Raw genomic sequence first — 21,355 nt, 5'->3', positions numbered from 1 at the left:
GTTTCTGATTCTCATCCAGTTATTCACTGAGTTCCTACATTAACTTCATTAATATTAGTATAGCAATCTATCCCTGCTAAAGGAGTCTTAGTTTGATCTCTGCAATTACCCACTTGGGTATAACGGTGCCTTAAAATGATACCTTTTTTACAGGGATAAAAAACTGAGCACACACACACACACACACACACACACACAGGCAGAGCAGGACTAGAATCTAGATCTCCTGGCCCTCGATCCGCTGACCTCTCTCAGTGAACAGCTGGACACGAGGAGGCATAAATCAGTCCCGTTCCTCAAGGACCGCCCCCCGCAACAGCTTTCAAGGAAAGCAGGTCAGATGGCAGGTTCCTTCCCCGAAGGCCCCTCCCGCCATCGCTGGGCGCGCGCCGTCTGCTTAATTCACTCGTGGCTCCTCGCCACGGAACAATAAACAAGCGGGGAAGCCTCGGAGAGGAATCTCGATGCCCAAATGGAGCGATTTGTCTTCTGAGATTAGTGTTTGAAACTGTTTATGTCAGTTGCCGAGTTTCTGTTCTGTACTCCAGGGACCTGTTTGAGATGGAAGAAAAAGTCTCTGCGGCTCAACAGCTACCCTCCTGGGGCGGTGCTGATGACAGGGTGGCCGGCTGCCTCCTGTCCCCCTGCCCCCCACACAGGCGGTCTTGGGAGGGGCACCACCGCCCCCAGCACCCCGAGAATTACGTGTGGCTGGGCGCACTCTAAGCTCATGAAATTAATTGAACCCTCACAATAGTCCTGAAGGAGGGTCCTGTTGCCCCGCCCGTCCTAGATGGAGAAACCGAAGCGTCCAGTGGTGAAGAGACTTTCACGATTAATAAACAGCCAAGTTGGGACTTGAACTCAGGAACCTCTGGCTTCGGAGCCCATGTGTTCAACCATCACCCTGTCCTGCTTCTCGCAGCACCTAGGTTGGCCGGAGCTGGCTGGAGCCCTCTGACTCACCTCCTGGGCTGTCCTCTCGGAGAGCACGGACTGTGGTTCTGCCCCGGGGTGACCTGGTGAGCCCCGAGGCAACCTGGTGAGCCCCGAGGCATTTCCCCTTGAGGTGCACGTGCCTCTTCCTGGTGTCTTGAGATCCTGTAATAGAAAAGCCTTCCGCTCACAAACCTGGCAGCGTTGTGAGTGAGAGAGAATTCCTTTTGAGGCATGAATTAGTCTTCTTCAAATGTTTTGACAAACTGAGAGTGTGGTGCTTAGGGAAAGAATAGCTTCACAGTGTTTGTGTGAACAGATGTTTTTTTTTAAACAACGTTGGGCCATGCATGAAGCTCGGTCATCGAAGTAACTGCCGCGTGGTCATTCTGAGCTAGGGCCTTTGGGGTGGAATATTCTGGATTTCACCCTCCAAATGCCCAGTGCTAGAAGCCCGCCTGAATGAATGCTTCTCGATCTTCCTAAAGGAAGCAGAGTCGGAGCATCTCTTAGGATTAAGAAAAAACAGTGTGGCCCTGACCGGTTTGGCTCAGTGGTTAGAGCGTCGGCCTATGGACTGAAGGGTCCCAGGCTCGATTCCAGTCAGGGGCATGTACCTTGGTTGCAGGCACATCTCCAGTATGTGCAGGAGGCGGCTGATCGATGTTTCTTTCTCATCGATGTTTCTAACTCTCTATCCCTCTCCTTTCCTCTCTGTAAAAAATCAATAAAATAGCCAAAACCGGTTTGGCTCAGTGGATAGAGCGTCGGCCTGTGGACTGAGGGGTCCCGGGTTCAATTCTGGTCAAGGGCATGTACCTTAGTTGCGGGCACATCCCCAGTGGGGGGGGTGCAAGAGGCAGCTGATCGATGTTTCTAACTCTCTATCCCTCTCTCTTCCTCTCTGTAAAAGATGAATAAAACATTTTTTAAAAAAATCAATAAAATATATTTTTTTAAAAAGAAAAGGAAAAACAGCATGTGCCTGGGCCCAGCCCCTTCCACGCCTGCCTGCTCACCTGTGAGGGCCCCTCAGGCTCCTCCGCCTGCAGACCACAAAGTGATCCTTCTGCGTGAGCTGGTCGTCATCTGCATTTCCTCTTCCCTGGGTGTTCCCAGCAATAGAGGGGTAGATAGCCGGGCCTGTCATTCTTGGCCACTGCGACCATTTGGCCGTGATCGGCGCACAGGGCAGTGGTTGGCCGGGGAACGGTTATTATTGGTACCTGGACCCAGAGGCCAGGAGCAGCATGTTCTCGGGCATCAGCGCTACACACAGAAAAGCTCCTGGCTCTCAGCCTTGTTTGGGAAGCGTGGCCAGGACTGGGGCAGAAGCAGTGTAGACGCCGAGGCCTATGGGCCTCCTACCAGCTTTGTATCCGCGGTGGCCTGTCTCCTCTTTCCCAGGTGGTTTGAGGCCTGTGGACCCTGAGGAAGAGCATGTCAGACCTATGAGTGACTCAGGCTACTCAGGGTGGCTTTCTCCCAGAGTCAGGTACTGCCAGGCAAATAAAGAATTTTGTGGGCCGGCCACCCTTTGGGCAAGAAGAGGAGAGTTGTGGCTATAAATCCATGTCCCACAGTATCAGCTTTCAGCTCTGGGAAGGACCTAAAACCTCCAATCAGGGTCCTGCCTTTTACTTTCCAGATCATCCACCGGCCAATTGCTTTTTAACAGCCTGTCGCTGACAGGGTCTTTGAGGCAATACTGTCAAGGTCAGGGTTTGTATGTGAAGGTCGATCCAGCTAAACCCAGGGTAGGATGCCACGAAAAGCAGTTCAAGATCTAAATGATGCGCAGGTGCTACCGCCCTTTCTGAGGAAGAGCCTTCCGCTGGCTGACGCTCGTTGTGATCAGAACTAGTGGTGTTTCCCTGGCACGCTACAGAGAGGAGGCCACGTAAACAGCCATCCACGGTGCTTTCCATGACGTGCTTAGCGCAGTCCCTGGGCATGCCCCTGTCTTTCTCTGGTGTGTATGTTTCGGCCTCCCAGACTCGAAGTCCACACACCTAGGGGTCTTCGGTAGAACCAGATTTAAGCATAGATCTCAGAGCTTTGCTTCATTGGCTAATAGCTTCCACCACCACTGGATGCCCCTCCACAACACCAATCAGTCGGGAGCCTGTGTGTTTGCAAGTAACAGAGAATCAAATAATAGAAATCTTCAATAGGCATAAGCAAAAAAGAGCACTTACTATAATGACCAGGGTGTGTCATGCACCTCAGTGACAGGAATGTGGCTGGGACCTGGAGGAAAACAAGCTGGAATTGGGGACTTGACCACTCTCCCTGGCTCTCATCCATGCTCCATTCCATTCATCTCTCTCTCTCTCCCTAATTTACTATCAGCACATAGAGATTTTCTTCACTTGTTTCTCATATCCTCCCTCTCCTCTTTATTCCCACTATGTCCAAGTGGACTTTCTTGTCTTATCCATGGATCATGATAAGAGTCTTCAAACCAGCAGGTCTTCCCCGTTCATGTTAGCACATGAAGAATTCATCCTAAAATCTCAATGTTACCGTATTACTCTGCTGCTCAAACATGCTCAAGCTGCCCTCTATCGAGTCCAAAACACTTTAGCGTGGTGTTCAAGGCCTTTTCTCATTGAGTCCCCACCTTCTTTTCCAGTATTATCTCTGACCACTTCACAATAGAATCCCTTTCTTTGACCGAGATAATATTCTGGGGGACATTACATATTTTGTGGGGCCCAATGTAAAATGACAGTGCTGGCCGCTTGTTCGGAAATGATTAAAGTTTTAGATGGTGACAGCACAGGGTTCAACCAAGCATGGGACTGATGGTGTTTATTCATCTTCAGGTTTTTATGCATGTTCTTTCTTTGGTCAAGAATGCCCTTTATCAACCATATGATTCTCACTTGAAAATTTAAAGATACAGTTCTTCTACTTGATTAAAGGTCCAGTTATTAATTTAATTTAATTTAAAGGTGCAGTTCTCCTTCGATCACTCTTTAGTCACGGACTGCTAACATTTTATGTGTATGTTTTCTCTGCCCCTCTAGATTAGTCATACCCTAAATTACTCAGTGTCAGCCTCACTATCTAGAGCTGCCTCAGCAAGCAGCGCAGAACTGCTAGAGGCTTTTTGAGAGGCTGACCTGGAAAATACAGGCATGATCCTGACTGGCCTGGTGACCGTAAACATTCTAAAGATTTCTGAGTCATTCACTAAAGTAGTAGCTAGTCTAGTTCACATTTTCTTCTAGAGGGTCACTTTTGGACCCTTCATTTCACCACTGACTCTTAGAACCCTTGGTGGGCTCCTGCTTTGCAACCTTGTAGCCCTTTCCTGTAGCATTTTGAACACAATAAGAAGAAGTATTACAAGAAGTATTGCAATCTCATGGGGAAAACTCTAGAGATGAAGAAACATCTCGGAGGCCTGAGTTGGAGATGTACAAAGGAAGACCCTGGTTAAAAACGAAGCCAAGTGTCACGGAATGTTAGCGCTCCAAGGAGCTCCAAGATCATCAGCTCATCCTTCTTGCTTTATGAAGGAGGAAACTGAAGCCTGAAAGGGTGAAGTGTCTGGACCAAGATCACATAGCTATTTAGTGAGAAGAGCAAGGCCAGGTCTCCCGACCTTGTATAGGCACGTAAGTGTTTTGCCTATGTGCAAAGCAGAAATTGAACACAGATGCAGGTTATTTTTAAGTACAATTCACTTTGACTTTCAGTGAAATTCTGGACTTTAGCATCTTATCATCCAACATTTTAAATTATTATAATTTTACATTTAGACATAGAGCTTAGTGCATAGGCAGGACATGGAAAAAGTATAAAGCAATGAGAGCCCAAGCAGCATTATGGGTCTGATGGAATGACTGCTCTTGTAGTTACCAAGGGTTCTGGTTGCTAGGCAGAGTACAGAAGATTCCAATAGTAACCGAGAGCCCATTGAAAGAAAGTGCTGCAGGAGCAGCGAAAGCCCACCACCATCTGCTGCTGTTAAAGGGCTGGGTCCTCTGCTGGAACTGGAAACTTTGCTGCGCTCTTACAGCTTCGCTCTCCCACAGGAATGCTCAAAGGATCAGGATGAGTTGGGAAAACGGGGCCACATTGGTGCAATGGCACTGTAATCCACCCCCCAGCCCTTGCTCCTGGATAAAATCACCCCGTCTGTTCCTACGCAGTATCTTTTAGGAAGTTTGAGATTTTTTCACATTTAAAGCATAAAAGTAATATACTTAAGTTGGAAGGGATTTAGGGTTCACCCAACCTAATGATTTTCAAACACTGCTTTGACATTTTATAAGAGGTTCTGCTTTTATCACTCACCCCTTTGCTATTGCTTTTTCCTTCCATGTAATATTTCAGTTAAAAAATGTTTCCAGTGCTTTTTATAAAAGTTTGAAAGCACCTAATTCTACCTTAGTCCTCCCCTCATGGGTAAGGGGGACGGAACCCAGAGACGTGAATGCTTTGTATTATTACTTTGCGGTGTTGTTGCAACATGACATTTAGGTTCACTTAGTAGAATCAAGCGGGGTTATTTGCACCCCCCACATCACCAAGGCAGAGCTGTTCCTGGAGGGACTAGAATTCGTGGAACCTGAGAAGAATGAGAGGAGGATGACTCTATGGGTGGTGAATATATGGTTGGTTACTCTGAGGACACATCATTTATTTTCTTTATCAATGACTACTTTTATATAATTTCACATTCACTTATTCCCCCCAAACATGATTTACTACATACATAGTGAACATAAATTATTTTATGACCTTGGAAAAATTTAAATACAAATTAATTTGTAATTCAGGGAAAAATATCTTTAGACCATGCATTCTTGTGTTCCTTTAGAAAGTATGGCCACAGAGGTTGTGACAAGTAGGTTGCACAGACTACAGGCCAAATAAGGCTAAGGGGAAATATATATATATAGTGCAAAGTATGCAAAGTGTCCCCTCGGGAGTTCGACCGGGAGAACGGGAGTTCGATCACTCGCTATGATGTGTGCTGACCACCAGGGGGTGGCGCGGAACATGGTGGGCAACCAGCGGTGGTGGTGGGGCACTGAGAGAGTGAGGGAAGGAGGAGGCAGGGAGGTGGGGAACCTGATGGGCCCGGATGGCGGGCCAGGCCTAGGGACCCTACCCATGAATGAATTTCAAGCACCAGGCTTCTAATATACTTAATAAAAAGAAGGATTAAAAACAGCAACAACAACAAAAACCACAGTTGAGTGGAGGGAGGGTAGAATAGAAAATTAATCAAATATGGATAATATGGTATTTTTTTATTTTTAAAAAATAAATCTTTATTGTTGAAAGTATTATATATGTCCCTTATTTTCCCCCATTGCCCTCTCCAACCCTCCTTGGGTTATGCACAGGAATTCATTGGTTGACCTCTCACTCCCTCCATCCTCCTCTGAGATTTGACAGTCTGATCGATGTTTCTCTGTCTCTGGGTCTATTTTTGTTCATTAGTTTATGTTGTTCATTAAATTCCACATATGAGTGAGATCATGTGATAGTTATCTTTCTCTGACTGGCTTACTCACTTAGCATAATGCTCTCTAGTTCCATTCATGTTGTTGCAAATGGCAAGAGTTCTTTCTTTTTTACAGCTGCATGGTATTCCATTGTGTAGATGTACCACAGCTTTTTAATCCATTCATCTGCTGATGGGCACTTAGGCTGTTTCCAAATCTTAGCTATTGAAAATTGCACTGCTATGAACATAGGGGTGCATATATTCTTTTGATGGGTGTTTCTGAATTCTTGGAATATATTCTTAGAAGTGGAATCACTGGGTCAAATGAAAGTTCCATTTTTAATTTTTTGAGGAAACTCCAAACTGTTTTCCACAGTGGCTGCACCAGTCTGCACTCCCACCAGCAGTGCATGAGGGTTCCCTTTTCTCCACATCTTTGCCAACATTTGTCATTGATTTGTTGATGGTAGCCATTCTAACAGGTGTTAGATGGTATCTCATTGTCATTTTGATTTGTATCTCTCAGATGATTACTGACTTTGAGCATTTTTTCATATGTCTCTTGGCCTTTTGTTTATCCATTTTTGGAGAAGTGTCTATTTAGGTCCTTAGCCCATTTTTTAATTGGGTTGTTGGTTTTCCTTTTGTTAAGTTGAGTTCCCTGTAAATTCTGGAGGTTATCCTCTTATCGGATGTATCATTGGCAAATATGTTCTCCCATGCAGTGGGCTCTCTTGTTATTTTTTGATGGTTCCTTTTGCTGTGCAGAAGCTTTTTATTTGGTCTTAAGAAGGCAGTGTACTAGTATTTTGGCAACATGGGAGAAGTAGTGGGTAAGGATGATGCTCTTAGCAATGATAATTTATTTGGTTGAACCCATAGAAGCTTAACACACAGATCCCAGTAACTTCTTTGAGATTCTTTGCCTGAGAAAACTTTATGGGCCCATGTAGTAGTCTAGATTGAAAAAAATAAACAAGAACTAACAATTACCAGAGTCGGGGACCACTAAGGTATCTAGTGTTATTGTTTGGGGCAATAATATTGCTGGACGCATTGGAAAGTCTCCTACAGCAAAGGGAGGGAGGCAGTTCCTCTCCACTTTGAGTAGCACTAGGAGAGATTGCTGGGTTTCAGTTGGACCTGCCAGCTTTATCAACACAGAACAAACTGAGGTGTGGATGGGCGATAACCAGGCTCATAGAGCAGGACAGATAGCCCAGCTGGGTAGTCCTGCCATCTCTACCCCCTCTGCCGGAGCTGCTACTTACACTATCTAAACAGTTGACCAAATAACCAGATTCATTCTGAAATTCTTAGAGCAAGTCTTTCGTGTATAAGTAGGTTTCTTTTATTTTCTTCTTTTTCTCCTTCCTTCCTTCCTTCCTATCTTCCATCCTTCTTTCCTTCCTTCCTTCCTTCCTTCCTTCCTTCCTTCCTTCCTTCCTTCCTTTTTTCCTTCTTCCTTTCTTTCTTTCCTCCTTTACTTCTTTCTTTCTTTTTTAGTATCAGAATCACCCCCACGTTGGGCCCAGGGAGACAGCTCATGATGTGGGCCAAAGTGTCGCCTTATTAATTCAGAGTTTTGTCAGAACCCTTGACCTATTTCTTGCTTTCCTCCTAGGGCAGGACCTGGAATAATGCATCTTTTCTTTCCTATTAAATACATATGAGTTAATAGCCGTCTCTGGAGTAGATATTCACACACATACACACTAAGGAAATTAGACTGTTTTTCCTAGTTTTGTTTCCTTTACTTCCTCTTTCTACCTCTTCACCATCCTCTCTCTCTCTCTCTCTCTCTCTCTCTCTCTCTCTCTCTTTCTCTCTTTGAATTCTCACCCAATGATATGTTTATTGATTTTAGAGAGAGAGGAAGGGAGAGAAAGAGAGAGAGGAAGGGAGAGAGAGAGAGAAACATCGATATGAAAGAAAGAGATCAGTTGCCTCTTGTATGCACCCTGACCAGAGATCAAACCCGAAACCTAGGTCTGTACCCTGACTGGAAATCAAACCTACTGCCTTCAGTGTATGGGATGATACGCTAACCAACTGAGCCACACTGGCCAGGGGAAAGTGCTATCTTAATTTGACATGTTGCCACTGTTAGGTAAAAGCTACTTTCTACTTTTTGTTCCTTTGAAATTTTAGAATTATTTATAAATCATCCTGAAGGCTTGGTTTGAGGAGTGTAAACTAAGATTGTGTAACTGAGGGGTTCAGAGTATTGCAAACTAGACTCTCATGTCTTACAAAGTATATATTTAAGTCTAGTATCAACCCAACCTGCCACTAGACAAAATAAATATTAAGGTCAGAATATAAAGAAAAAGTAAAAACAGATTCAAAGTATTATGAGGATATATTTATGTCATATAGTATCTAAAATCCATTTGCTATAGAAATTGTTAGAATAATTAGTTATTAATTTTAAGAAGTAATTAAAGTATTTTCTAATACTATATATAAAATTAATTTCAGATGCATTGCAAAGTCAAATGCAGAAACTAAAAACATAAAAGCATAATAAGTACATTTAAATGAACATATAATCTGGATATGGATAAGATTCTCCCAAGTATACACCAAAGATAGAAATAAAATAATTTTTTAAAGGATTTCACATAAAAATGTTAAATGCCAAAAATTCTCACAAACAACACTGAATGGCAAACTAAATGAGGGGGGATTTACAACATAGATGATTGTGCTAAATGTGATTCAAATAAAAATAGCTCTTCCAAATCTATACTAAAAAATTCAATGGAAAATTTTTCAAAACAATGTTATCAGTTAGTTCACACAAAAAAAAGATAGTGATAGTCAATAAATCCATGAAAACATATTTGATTAATACAATGAGATACCATTATTACTTATTAAATTAGCAAAGCTTTTTTCTTCTTTAACAGCATCATCTGGTAATAGGGTAAAGCAAAATGGTATATAGTAGGAATACAAAACGATGCAAGAAATGAAATGTACAGTAAAAGGGGGTTAGTTAAAAAGATGATAGAACATGATGAAATACTTGGTAGTCATTCAAAATCAGAGTCTACAAATACACACCCACACAAAAAGTAATGATTTGTTGCCAATAAAAAAGCAAGGTACAAAACAGTAGTAAAATGTGGTCTCAATTCTGCACATCATATCCTTGCTTGTTTCTATTTCTGAAATCTACATTTTCCTCACAATTTCCTGGGATGTTTGTTAAAATATATGTTCAATATGCCCTAGACGGGGTGGACTGTAGTCTCCAGGAAAGGGACCAAACTATGGTGGTGGTTTTTGGGGTCCCGGTGACTCTCAGGTGAACTGGGAAAACTGATCCAATCAATCTAATGTACTCTCTCCCTTGGGTTTATATTGAAGCTGAGGTCGAGAGATTCTGGACCTGTCTGAAGTAACAGCTATGTCGTAGCAGAGTGGGGTCTGGAACTACATGTGCTGTGTTCCCGATGAGCCATCCCTTTTTTAGAGAACAGAGCTTATTCAAACCAGTAACCTTAAATTAAATTCCCATCAACCTATTTCTTCAGTTAGACAGGTAACAGAACTTCTCTTCAACGCCATTGTTTCACATTCAGTAATGATCTTTCTCTGGTGATGGCAAATGGAAAGTTTTCCATTTCCACAGTTCCCTAGCAATGTGACATTTTCAAACAGTAGCACAAACTCTTTAAATAGAAAAGATCCATTTCCACTCGATCGTGACTCAGTAACAGCCGCAGGATTCTTCTCAAACTTTCCTAAAAATGTCATCTTTGGGCTGGACTCAAGAGGAACATTTCAGCCAAGGAGACACATTTTCCACTCTGTCAGGAATGAGCGAGCATGGGTTTGGAACATAAAATGTTTTGCAATCCTCAGAAAAGCAATACTTCTCACCAAAACCATGGCAACAGCTCCGCGATACCGTCAGAGCCTGGGAGCATTCAGGAGCCTCCTCCTGCCCGGATACTCGACTGGGCCTGTAACCTATGTCAGTTACTAACAGCCACCCAGCTGCCAGAAAGAGAATGGTACCCTACATGGCTGTTGCTATGGAGACACTGTGGGCAGTGCTGCTGAGCAGTGTCCCTTACATTGAGTTACCTACGAGGGAGGTAGCCTGAAATGTTCTTCATGCTCCAGTGGCTCCTGATTCTTCATGAAAGGGACTCGCACACACACTTAAATGGGTTCCTTTCAAACACAAGGTATGACATGGCAAAAGCTACTCTTTCATCACCAAATAGTCCCTTGTGGAATTTGCACCCAGAGGCAAAACTTCAGAGTCCAGTGTCAGGGGTTTGAAATTCGCTTCTAACTCGATGGCCTTGTGAGCTATTTGCACCCTCTGGGCCTGATGAGCTGTAAGGAGCTGTAACGTGAATAGTAAGTAGTTCACACTCTTTGTGGGACTTGTGAGAGGTTTCAGTGAGGTGATTTGTATGAAAACCTCTAACCCAGAGACTGGCACTTTCAACTCTGTCAGTGCCACGGAGGCCGAGAGAAGAAGTAAAAACGTGAACCAGAGATGAAAGAGGCCATCCTGATGCGTGACTGACTCAGATTCTTCCATTCGCTCCTGTTTCTGTCGCCTGCCTTTCCCGCCTATTCTGCATCCCGTGTAACCGTGTCCTCAGTGCCTCTTCCTACAAGATTCCTACAGGTCCCTCCTTCCCATTTTGCACCACCTCGCCCCAGGGACAGAAGTCCTGGCCACAGCTGATGGAAAAGGCAGCGATGCCTTTTTAAGTTACACATTGCTACTCCCTCTGCAGCTTAAAACCCCCTTTTCTTCTTCAGATTCTATAACCAGTATCAACCATCTATACTAATAAAAGGGTAATATGCTAATTAGACTGGGTCGATTGGACATCTTCCAGACAAAGCCACAGTGGCGGGGGCTGAGGCAGAGGTGGTTAGGGGTGATCAGGCAGTCAGGGGAGCAGTTAGGGGGTAACCAGGCTGGCAGGGGACCAGTTATAGGGCGACCAGGCTGGCAAGCAGAGGTGGTTAGGGGTGATCAGCCAGGCAGGCAGGTGAGTGGTTAGGAGCCAGCGGTCCCGGATTGTGAGAGGGATGTCCAACTGCCAGTTTAGGCCCCATCCTAAACCGGCAGTCGGACATCCCCTGAGGGGTCCCAGATTGGAGAGGATGCAGGCTGGACTGAGGGACACACACTCCCATGCATGAATTTCATGCACCAGGCCTCTAGTTATCAATAGAAAACAGAAAGGTATTTGTTAGCCTTGCATAGTTTAGAACGTGGTTCCCAATAATCCTATGAAATGGTTACTATGATTTATGATTAATATTAACATTACTCTATACAGATGAGAAGGCTGGGATAATAGACATGGTGACTTGCTAAGGTTACAGAGCTTGGAGTAGGAGTTGAGTCTATGCTGTCCATTCCCAGCACCCCCGCTTCATTAAGCTGCCTCCCTTCTGCCTCAGGAGGTTCTGCCACCCCTTGGGCATGTGGCAGAGGGGTTGTCTGTGTGGTAAGAGAAATGGGACAATGTTTATCAATCCTGATATCTGCCCCCTCCTCAACCTGAAACTCTAGAGACTCGCACAGTTGTCCCTGGTACTTCCGGTTGCTCTTCCTCTCCTGGGCACCAGCAAGTGACATGTTCCAGTTGCAACCCAGTGATGTACAGACATTCTAACTCCCATTCTTGGGTTGAGTACCCAAGGCCAGCCCCAGCTGCATGCAGGGAACCTGTTCCTGGCCCTTCACTATAGTTGATCCAGACGTTTCTATATACTCTTTAATAATCATTAAGTGGGGGGCTGCTTCTCTGACTTAATGGGGTTTACACTTATGATTGTTAAAGGAACATATTCCCTCTTCTTATGGGAGGTAGTGCTCGGGGTGGTGGTGGAACTTGCTACTTTGGCCCTGAAGTTCCTTTGAGGGCTGGTGGGTGCGGGTGGCAGGCTGGAGTAGTCAAGAAGCATCTATAGAGCCCTAGCCAGTTTGGCTCAGTGGATAGAGCATTGGCCTATGGACTGAATGGTCCCTAGTTCAATTCCAGTCAAGGGCACATGCCAGGGTTGTGGACTTGACCCCCAGGAGAGGGTATGCAGGAGGCAGCGATCAATGATTATCTCTCATCATTGATGTTTCTATCTTTCTCTCCCTCTCTCTTCCTCTCTGAAATCAATAAAAATATATATTTTAAAAAAACAACAAGAAGCATCTATAGAAAAGGCTAATATGAGATTCTCTCTACCAGACATGAAAATCTATCATGAGTCTAGAATAACTGAGCTAATGTAGTACTGAGTGAGGGTAGCCAGGCCAATGAGGAAATCAGAATCCCAAGAAAAGAGGCAACTTGAACGCAAACATATGACTTAAAACTCTGACAAAAGAATGCAAAGATAGATTAGGAAAAAAAGCTTTGGTTCTGGAAGCTAACAAAGATTGACATCCAAATGCCAGGTCCATGAAGGAACATATTGGGATGACGTGGAAAAGGCACCAAGCACTCACTTTCCTTCCCCTCCCAGAGATGACCAGATGGCCTCAAGGGAAGTGAAGCGAAAACTCCAGGAACACCTGTCATTTGTAGGTGGTTAGAACTGGGTGGGAGGAAGGCCTGGGCCCAAAAGCAACCCTCTGCTCAGGTTATTTTTAGCCACAATGGATCAGTGAAGGTTTGCCAGCAGGGTTGGGGACACAAATGGCCACTGCACTGGCCCTCCCTTAGCCATGCAGCACTGCACTGGCCCCCCCTTAGCCATGCAGCACTGCACTGGCCCCCCCTTAGCCATGCAGCACTGCACTGTCCCCCCCTTAGGCACGCAGCACTGCACTAGCAGCCGAGCCACCAGCTCCAATGGAGAGCAGTGTAGCAGCCTTCAGGCTATGAGAGCAGCAAGGCCGAGGGCAGTGGGCAGCCCGGCCACTTCACAGTGAGAAGAGAATCAGAACAACCTTGAAGAGAGCTGTTTGCCTTCTGACCACAGACCTTCAATCTGACACTTCAAGTGTGACAATTCCACTTCGAGGAGGGTATCCATTTGTAAGGTTGAGGATGTGGGCCAAAATTAACCACAAAGAATGTCCACTGCTGTTTTTCATGGTAAAATATTGGAAACAAACTAAATGTCCATTAATGGGCATTTGGTTCAATAATTGTAGAGTAACCAAAAAATAAAATAAAATAAAATAAAATACTAGGAAGCCACCAAAATAGTTTGTTTTGAAAGGTATTAAATCACATGGGAATATAACTGTGATATATCCCTAATAGTGGAAGCAGTAATGAAGGAAAACTTACATGATCCGATAGAGAGGAGAAAAGGGCCTCAAGTACACAAACCCCGTGTTAATGACAGTTCTCTCTAGTTCAGCAATAAGCACTTTTTCCTGGGAGCTTCTCTGTATTTTGCAATGTTTCACATTGAGTAGGTATTGATTTTACCCTCTGCCCCTTTATTCCTCTGTGTTGCATTCTAAGAGAAAAGTTTAGTTCACAATTCTGACTTACTAATTCGCTTTTATCTGTATTAATCCTGATATCCAGCCATTCGTTTGAATGTGTTTATTTTAATGAACTAAGTTTTACTTTGATCTTTGTTCGATGTAGTGTCCATCGTAATATGTGTGAAGTGGTTTAGTTTATTTTTAGTGAGTGAATTCCCTCTTGCCTGTCTCCGAGAAAGACCTGTTGCATTCGTTTACACTGTAACCTTCAAGTTTGGAGCCTTTCATAGGTTCCTCCCAGGTTAGGTAATTCTCAGTGGTACCCTGGCAAGCTGCCTTTGTGGATACCTGTTAAATGTGTGATGCACAGGTGAGCCCAGCCTGCAGGGAAAACACGTGTTGCTGACACTGTGCTTGGATCTGATTCCGGGATTGGGCGAGAGGCACAGGATGACAATGAAGGGTCCTTACCCCTCTCTGTTATTGCCAGCAATCTGAAAGCTTATTCCTGTGGTGCCCAAGATGCCATATTTGCTGCTCCCACCTGCAGAGAGTTTCATACCCCATAACCAGTGTCTGGTCCCAGGTGGGGAGGGCACGGTAGAGGTTGACCTCTTGCTGTGGTACCCCAACTAACAGCCCTGTTAGACTGAGCCTCAGACCCCCTCCTGCTCCTAGGCAAAAAGGTCTCTTGGCACAGCTTTCAATTATTCGCCTGTATATGTCTTGGGATGTAGTTGTCTAGTTCCATATCCCTTTTATGTCTCACAGATTACTTACAGCTTTGATCCACCGAGGAATCCCCTTCTTTTACAGTGCAGGCAAATATCTGCTCTTTCTATCCTTTCTACTCTGAACAGCTTACACCCAGGAATTAGGATGGCAAACTCAGAATCTCCCTAAGAAAATGGAATGCCCATGAGGGAGAGGATAAATGCTGGAAGATAGAATGTGTTTGGAGTAGAGAGGTGAGGGAAAAGAGGAAAAATCACAAACAATACACTTATTCTAGATATACTACTTATATGGATGTAGGTATACGATATATAATCTATCTGTGCTATGGATAGTAACATAAATTTTTATAAAACAGAGTTTGGACAATTTATAATGTTTTATTTTCTCTAAGCAAAGCTTGACACCAAGGGCCCTTCTCTGAATTCACAAATGGATTCCAGAGTCTCAAAATACTCCCATTTATTGATGTTAGTTCTTTTTCCAAGAACTCTGCCAAGCAACCTGCATACATTGTTTGTTCACACTTTATAGCAACACCACAAGGTAGGCATTGTTCCCACTTGACAATGAGGAAACAAAGTCAGGGAGATCTTACCCAGAGCTCCTCACCTGCGCAGGTATAGAGGTGGAATTTAACCCACGTGAGACTCCAAAGCCTATGCTTTCTTTTCTGTCCCCTCCTCTTAAAATGACAGGAAAATTCCCAGAGGAATTTGATGGTATTTGTCTTCCACGTGGCACAGTAGGCACAGAGGGCACATGTTGCCGTAAAAATAGCATTCACTTCAGAGAGGAGACGAGTGTTCTCACCCCAAGTGGTTACCAACTTACGGGGAGGCCCTGCAGCCCTCTCAGGGGCTCTCCCCCTTCTCTCTGATGTGCCTCCCACACACTTCCACAACTGTTCTAGAAACAAAGAGAAGAGCTATGCAAGACAGAAGAGCTATGATATAAATACAAGTGATTATGATCACATTTGGCCCAACTCACACACTAATGCTTCTTTTCTAAGTTTTGCAGTTACGACTTCAGCAAAGAAGGGCCCAGGAGCAACTGGCTAGCCAGGGCTTCATACCACGTGAGTAGCCGCGTCTCGGGGTTACTGATGTACTTACTACCAGGGGACACGGGATGTGGGAGCTGGAAAGCACCTTTGAGGCATTTAGTCTGAGCCCATGAATCTTTGTAGAATCTGAATCAGCAGAAATCCAGACTTTGGATGCTTTGCCCCAAATGCTACTCACCCAGAAGGTGGGTGATTCCCTGAAATTTCACGTGGTGGTTTTGCTTTTAGGGTAAACGCAATTCACTATGGGCATCCCTCACCCTTTTCTTACTTTTAAATTGGCATATGATCACTACTCTTCCAGAAGCATTAATTACATCATCTTTTTCGTACCTCTTCGGTTTCACTTCTGTTTGGGATACTTTTATCCACAATTAATTGAATATTGTCAAGAACTTTCTTTCTGAATTACTGAATAGCAATACCAGTCTAGCATAAGTGCTATAATATTGAATTGTTGGCCATAATTTAGGTCAAAGAAAAAGGATTCTCATATCCCTTAGAAGATATATTTGAAATTTTCTACCAATTTAGCAATTAGAGCCAATTTTGGTTTTCTATAGAAATGACAGAAAGGGTGCCCTGGATGAAGGAAATCACAGTTTAAGCTTCTTTAGGTCATAGTTTCTAACTTCCTCCCCCAACAGAACTTAAAAATTAAGATTTATAATGACCCTTGCAGAAACCCAGACCCCGGCATGACTAGTATGTCAGAGTTGAGTTGAAAAGAGTGGCCAGCAGTTAGTAATACCAGAGCCCTATGATTGAAGGTCTAAAATTTTCAAGTATAATTCTGTGATTCAAGAGCCAAAACAGAACTAAGAGTTTCTCAGGCCTTTTCCTTTCAAAAGTAGCTCTTTGTTGATGGCTAAACCCCACCAACAGTAAACAGCAGGTGAGCTTATAGCAGAACAAGAGTTTTAGAAGTTTTCTGAACACAAAAGAAACAGCTCAGCCTGCCATTTAAAAGCTGCTTACACAACATGCACAACTGTGATGAGAAACTAAAGGAGCAAGTCTGAGTGTGGCCTGTGCATTGGCCAGACCGCCTGTGGGCCTGCTCAAGACAGGAGAGACCAAAGGCCTGCAGACTTCAGATCAGAGCCATCAGATCCAGCGTCACTCACAGCTGACTAGGCCCATCTTTCCAGGAATCCCGCCTCCAAAGTATAGAAGCTCATTTGTGTCACATTATCTCGAAGAATTATTCACTAAGACTGCAGACTAGTGTAGGTCCCCAGGATCCTTTCAGCAGACCACAGGCTACATATAGCAGGTGCCCTTGAATCTAAGAGGAGCCACCGATTTGAATCGTGTGGAAATAATCTGTCCCCTCACTGGAATGGAGAGACCCCGCACCATTGGTCAGCTCCAACTGTCCACAGTGATTGACAGAGCCACCCATGTGCTGAACCCTGAGCCAGGCTCTCACTGCTCGCATTTGGATGAGAACAAACTCTTTTTTTGTTTTTTTAGGTTAATAGGATGAAATCTCTGGGAATCGGTAAAAACCCTATATTGCATTTTTTAAATACTGCCTCTATGTAAGTTGGGAAGATCAAATGTCATTATTGCAGTAGGGTCCAATGGGGATGGGATAGAGCATTTTGTCCTCCACGATGTACAAAATCAGACAGTGTACAAATTAACGAAATGCTGTGTGACCAAAATGTTGTCTTTTTAATTCAGCAAAATGAGGAAGGTTAATGACACATCATCCATTTTCCCTGGTCTTCAGCCACCTCCTCTCCACACCGCTTTCCAAGGGTGTGGATTTTCCGTGGGAAATGCCCACGCCCCAGCAGGAGCACACTGCAGGCTCAGCCAGGAGAAACGGTCATCAGCACTTGGGTCCTCTCACAAAGCTACCCCAGGCAGGAGGAATCTTCACCACCCCCCCCAAGAGACTGGGGCGGGGAGGAGAGGGCCCGCCTCTTCTGCCCACCCAGAGGTTAAGCCTGCCAGCTAATGCAGAGTGCTTATCAGGCACCTCAGGGCAGGTGTGTGAGCCACCCATGGGGCGAGGGAAAGAGGACCCACAGTCCCAGGAGCTTTTCAATCTAATCAAATTCAACACATTTCTAACCAGAGTCAATGCAGGCTGCTGTGCCCGGCACACTGGGCACACCAGGGAGCAAGACGGTCCTCAGGGAAACTCAAGATTTTAGGAGAAAGAGTGATGAGAAATACACATAGTATAGTTCAAGGTGAAACTCCTTACATTCACAAGAGGGCTTTTATTTCTTATTTTCTTTTAATTTTTTGAAACAGCACAAAGGTGGAAGGAAGGGGGAAGAATGGAGGGAAGAAAAGCTGATAATCTTTAGAGATCATCTATTTCTGTGATCTTCAATTTTTTTTTTAATTGTGAAAGATGTATTATGTATGTATGTGCTGGCTGAAACAGCATGGGGCCTCTGCCCCATTTACTCAGCCATCCCCATCCCTTCTAGTTGCCCGGGTCATCCTCCCCAGAGAGCTGGTTCTCTTCAGAACAGAGTTTAAAACCCCTGGCCTAGTCCACATCACATTGTCTTTAACGTTCATAAAACTGGGGTGGAGGAGGCCTAAGAAATTTTTTAAATGTCCCAAAGCCCGGTCCCAGAGTGGTTCTAATTTCTGCAGATTTGAATTGTGAGAATTGAAGTGCATGCACAATAAAATTATTAATAAAAATGTTACTTTATCAGTAAAGTTTTAAATATTTGCAATCTTACCCCCCCCCCTATTTTAAAACATCATAAATTGCCTAGGTGGAAAGCTGATGGCCAAATGAATGAATCGTTCTGTGTTGTTATTATGTGGCACTACAGTGCTCCGCAGAAACGTCCGATACCCTTTGGCAGAATGAGTCTTCAGTTTGACATGAGGCTACATCTCAAGGGCCTGTCCATTGGAAGAATGCACCCCTCATATTGTGTATTGTGGCAGAGCTGAGGCCAGACCTGTGTCTTCAGACACCTACACAGGGCTTTGTTTTCAACTATTCAAAAGGAATCACTTGAGCTTTTAGAGCACTTAAGTGTCTACTATAAAGCAGTTGTATATATATATATATATACATATATATATATATATATATATCCCCAAAAATGAATACACACTTTAACAGCTGGTAGCTCAATTTTGAAAATGAAATGTGTTTTAATAAACACTGACTTTATAATTATTCAAAGTGTGTGTATAAATTGGGGAGGGGGGACCTATATATATATGACAAGGACAAACCGGTGGTTTTTGAAATGGCTCCAGGGTCTACAACATCATCTATGCCTCCCCATGACCAAGACAGAGTGAAAAATTCCACTGCCTCAGCTATGGCAGCTCTCACTACAACCCCATGCCAAATTGATGGTTAAATTGTAAGGCTTCTCCCCTACTGGCTCCAATGAACCAAACCATGTGTAATTTTCAGTTGACTAGTGAAACTAGTCCAAATGGATTTAATTTATTTTCCCTTGTCCTTGGCCATGCATCCTGCAGGGTTTGAGTTTGCCTATGAGTACAAAGAGTCCACATCAATTAGGAACAAATCCTCTTGTATGATCCCTCTTAATCACTTTGTTAAGCATTTACGTATTTCTTACTTGTGGGCATTATAGGGTTAGGATTTTCCCTTTCAGGTGCTTTGAATGGATTTAAAGGCATTGCTCCTTGAGTTTCAGTGAAGCAGAGCAGGGTTCTGAGGCCAGCCCTGAGCCCCTAGGATAACTTTAAACAGTAGGAAAAGGGTTCTCAGGCTGGGAGCATGGACCTAAGCCAGATCCTAAGATTGCTTTTACATTTAATACTCAGATGTGGAATTCACACTTTCAAAATAGTCATAACATCTTGATGAAATAATCTTCTTGAAGTTAACTTAGAAATATTTAAGAATTTATTGTTTGGATTTATCTCCAAAATCTTATCTCTGCATCTCAAGATGGAGATTCCAAATTGCGGACTTTGTCACTATCAACTGGAACTCACAGGGGATGGCTCCACTGCCCCTCCCGTTCGGGCCCAAGGCTGCAGGAGGACATCAAGGTTCTCTACCTTTTCTTGGATGTGGGACAGAGCCCCCTCCTTCCCTTGTAGACCTATGGACCTGTTCAGCATCTCTCGTGCACATTGTCTTAGCTACAATTTGTGTGTGTTTTTTTTTGAGCTTTGCTCTCCTGGGTAGAATCTTAAATGACACAATTTTATTCCAATCATTTCTGAAGCCTTGGTACGGAAGGGTGATCAGCTACATGGATTAGGTGCTATAAAGGATCAAGAGCAAGTCAGTACATATTTTGACTATCTGCTATGAGGAGGCCCTGTGGAGCCCAGAAGAGACAGACATAAGTTGTGTTTCTAAGTGCTTACAATCCAGAAGGGGCCCCAAATCACCCCTCCTTAATTGTCCTCATTAACAATATTGGACAACATTACATCACTACGTGGGAGTGGGTATCTGGGAGGATTGAAGGAAATCAATTACTTTTTCTTTCTCTTTCCCGCTGCTATAAAAGTGGAGCTAATCTATATGAATCCCAGGGAGAGAGGAGAGAACATTTAGTTTATTGTCCTGGAACGCAGAGAACGAGATTAGAGAACTGAGATGGATTGTGGAGGGCTGGGGCCCAGAGCGGCTGTGACTCTCCACGGAGACGCCGAGCAAGCCGCCGCTGGTCAGAGCGAGATGTCTGGGCAGCTTGGTTCCGCGATCTGATCAACGTACATGAATTGAAAGATGCGATGAGCTGTCTATGAATGGTGCTGCCTTTATTTGTTTTGCAGACTAATCCAAGCCACAGCAGCCACATACTTACTGCAAAGCCTTGGTAAATCCCTGAGTTCTGTGATACTCCTCCTGCATAGCAAGAAGGATGACTGGGCAGCTCCTGTGCCCACACCACATGCAGCTTCCTGATAGTTCTGAGACGTTGAGTGGGCAAAGCCTTTCTTCCTTTTCTCGGTGCATTCATTTGACTTGGCTTTTCCCCACAGCACCTACCACACACTGTTGGCTGTTTGAGCAGAACACGGCACAAGGGTTTCCATCTGTCTGCCTCTTCCCTTCTTCCTAACACCTCAAATTCAGAGATAGGAAAAGGCACCCTGGATTTTCGTGGCAACCCCATTTGGGTAAACAATCCGAAATTCCTTCTCCCTCCCCACCCCCCTTTTCCTTCAATTTTCTGGTTTCTTGATCCTTCAAAATAAGTAAACCAGTAGTTACTGGCATACTTTGAATTTGTCTTTCTACCCTTCTACTAACAAATTCCAAAATTTTCACCTATGTTCCATCAACTTGTCCAAGTGCTCTTAAGTATAGCAAAGCTACACTGAGAAGACCCCTAAGACTACCCTTTGGGTACTGAATTGGCGATATTGCCAACCTAAAAAGAGACTATAATATCCAAAGTGTTATCATTTATGCATGGCATAGTGATAACACGCAGCTACTTGGAATAAAAATACTCATGATCCAATTTGTCTTTAAAAGTGAGGCAAAGAGAGGACTAGCATTACTAAACCCATTTTATAAATGGGAAACTGAGGACACAGGAAGACCATAAACTTGTTCAAAGCCATACCAAAAATAGATGCAAAGCCAGGATAGAGCCTAAGTTGATGGTTCCCAGTGATTTAGTCATCCAAAACTTGTTTCAGTATACCTTTCCCTGCCATAGATCAAATGTTCGAATTCATTTCATCTTCCTCCCAAAGAACTCTACATACATGAATG

The sequence above is a fragment of the Eptesicus fuscus genome, chromosome 20 (genome assembly GCF_027574615.1).
Source record: "Eptesicus fuscus isolate TK198812 chromosome 20, DD_ASM_mEF_20220401, whole genome shotgun sequence".
Taxonomy (NCBI): Eukaryota; Metazoa; Chordata; class Mammalia; order Chiroptera; family Vespertilionidae; genus Eptesicus; species Eptesicus fuscus.
Note: the sequence above shows the minus strand (reverse complement) of the source record.